Source organism: Sorex araneus, chromosome 6, assembly GCF_027595985.1.
Source record: "Sorex araneus isolate mSorAra2 chromosome 6, mSorAra2.pri, whole genome shotgun sequence".
In the NCBI taxonomy this organism is placed as follows: Eukaryota; Metazoa; Chordata; class Mammalia; order Eulipotyphla; family Soricidae; genus Sorex; species Sorex araneus.
Genome location: NC_073307.1, coordinates 156963011 through 156966127, shown reverse-complemented (window position 1 = coordinate 156966127; position 3117 = coordinate 156963011).

The following is a 3117-nucleotide window of genomic DNA, read 5'->3' as shown; positions in this document are numbered from 1 at the left end:
CATGATTGTAAAAACTCAAGAGACAAGGGAGATCAGGAAAGCACCTCAATTTAACAAAATCACTACAATAAAAGTCCACACTCAATGGCAAAAGCTGAAAACTTTAAAAAAGAAAACAAGCAAAGGAGACTTACTGCCCCCCTCCAACCCTTTTATCAACACTAAGCCTGTATTGATGGTCAGAATAATTAAATAAGAATAAGAAAAATTTATTGTGAGTAGTAAAAGACTTAAAATTGTCTTCCTCTGTAGCTGATAAATGTATAAATACACAATATCTATGCACATACAATGTGTGCGTGTACATTATGTACATATGTGTACAGGGCTGGAGCTATAGCACAGCGGGTAGAGCATTTGCCTTGCATGCGGCTGACCCGGGTTCAATTCTTACGTCCCTCTCAGAGAGACCGGCAAGCTACCAACAGTATCCCACCCACATGGCAGAGCCTGGCAAGCTACCTCTGGCATATTCAGTATGCCAAAAACAGTGACAACAAGTCTCACAATAGAGACATTACTGGTGCCCGCCCAAGCAAATCGCTGAACAACAGGAGGACAGTACTACAGTGCTACATGTGTGTACATATATACAAGCACACTTTTTAATTGAGAGTTCATTGAAAGAAAAGTATTGAAAGTGATGATTGAAAAATATGAAATGTATTTTGTGGAGACTGGCTTATTATATGTTTAAAGTTTATGAGCACTTTGTCCAGTCCTCTCTCTTTCCCCCTGATCTTCATCCTCCATTCACAGTGATTTATCTCTTCTATCTCATTCTCATTCTCCTACTTTTCAAAGTATACAGATTTACTCATGAAAAAAAAACAAAGGACTTCATTTGATCGACTCTACTCCAACTTTCTCTAATGTTTCTGAACTTGGTTCATCTAAGGCATTCCAGCTGAAAGTAAAACAATTGGTTCAAAGAAAGAAGGCTGAGGGCAGAGACTTCCTCTATTGAAGGAAGTCTCATTTAGTACTGACTATGTTACGCTATTTCCTGGTGCTTTTGCCAGGAAGATGGGTTCGATGAGTTATTACTTCTATACTTTGCTATTATGTTCATTGCAAATTTGGAAGTTTCCTCTGATTTTAGCCACACGATCCATTTAAGATTAAAGGAAGTTTTATCTTAATATAATAATGTCTCAAGAGTTTACACTCTTGTCACAGGAATCTCCTGTAGCCTCAACAAGGGACCAATTTTAGAGTTGATCTTCCTCTATGCCCAAGGGAAAAAGTTTCAGCCTATAAAATTTTAATTATTTTTTCTTTTTGTTTCCACATCATTTTTGGATGTGGTAGAGCGACCCCACAGCTTTTAGAGACCTTATCTTCGCCGGTTGGATAGCTTCTGAAAAAAAGTTATGTGAACCAAACTTCGCTTATCAAAAGACTATGAACTTGAGTCCTCAGAGTAGTGACAGGGTGGGTTACTCTCAGAAGCCTGCAGTGAACAATGTCTCAGTCATATTTGACTATCAGGTTATACCATGAAGTCTGAGGAGTTGGAACTCACAAGATTAAAGTTTACCAGAACGCTTAGGTGAGTTATTAAGGTCTTGCTGTAAGGAGTGTTGGGTGCATAAAATTTATTAATAATATCAAAGATGTAAAAATAACTCATTACATTTTTCCTTGAAGATTAGAGATAATAAGTGATTATTAGGCTGTGGTGACTTGTTGACGATGATGAAAGTAAATCTACTGAAGGGTGAAATGAATCATTAGACTATGTCAATACATTTTAGCTTGAAGTGTGAGGAGGGCTAAAATTTAGTGATTACAATGACAGGTCAGACTGTGAAAGAGTCGGGAGGTATTTAAATGGCCTCACGCTCATGCATTCTATATAAAGTCACATTTCAGCAGTTTCACTCAGGCAGGTATTATTTCTGACCTGAGAGGGTTCAATGCAACTTGGCTTAACTTTCCAAGTTCTAGAGGAAGTGATTAAATTCCAATACAGTGTTACCAATGAAATTTGTTATTTTGAAATTAACCTTATTCATCTTGTTCCTGACATGCAAGTTTCAAATTTTGTTTCATTACCCGTGAAGACATTGAACTTTCCAATATTTATTAAGTGAACATGAGGAAGGACTTCTGATGAAATCCCTTAAATGAAGAAACAAAGGGACCACTATTTAATATTCTATTTTCCTTTTATTTTTATTTCTCAGAAACTGTAGCACTGACGTCTCATTGTTCATCGATTTGCTCCAGTGGACACAAGTCTCCATTGTGACACTTGTTGTTACTGTTTTTGGCATATCGAATACACCACGGGCAGCTTGCTAGGCTTTGCATGCGGATGGGAAACTCTTGGTAGCTTGCTGGGGCCGAGGAATCGAATCTAGGTCGGCCGCTTTAAATATGGGGAGAAACGATTCTTACACTAAGAATAATTTGAGAAAAATCAAAAGGAATCCAAAATAAGTTTTTTTTCTTTTTGGGTCACACCCAGTGATGCTCAGGGGTTACTCCTGGCTTTGCACTCAGGATTTCTCCTGGTGATGCTTGGGGAACCATATGGGATGCCAGGTTTCAAACCAGGTTTAGCTGCATGCAATGCAAACTCCCTACTGCTGTACCGTTGCTCCAGCCCTCCAAAATAATTTTTTTAAGCAAAAAGGAAATGGCTGAGTTCTTAATAAATAAGAGACAACTAGATTTAAGATTTAATCATAAATTATAGAGTCTGTGTTGGCTGAGAAATAACAACATGATAACTAAACATTTTCTAAGATTAAAACATTATCACTGGGTTAAAATAACTTTCTGTTTCCAGTAGGGTTTATTTTGATATTTCATTCCTTAGTAACCTATGGATAGATGCTTCGCAATGTTTATCCTTTAAAAAAATTCTGTGAATAGGTGCTTTCTCATTTCTTCCTCCTAAAAGAGTTACATTCTTCTACAACTTATCTCATTTACTAGGCAAGTAGCAAGCAGAGCAGTTTCTCAGATATTATTTAGTTCCTGAAATAATATCTACATTAAAGTGTGTGTTGGTGGCAAGAGCAATAGTACAGTGGGTAGGAACTTGCCTTATTGTGGCTGACCCGGGATTGATCCCTGACACCCCATATGGTCCCCTGAGCCCATCAG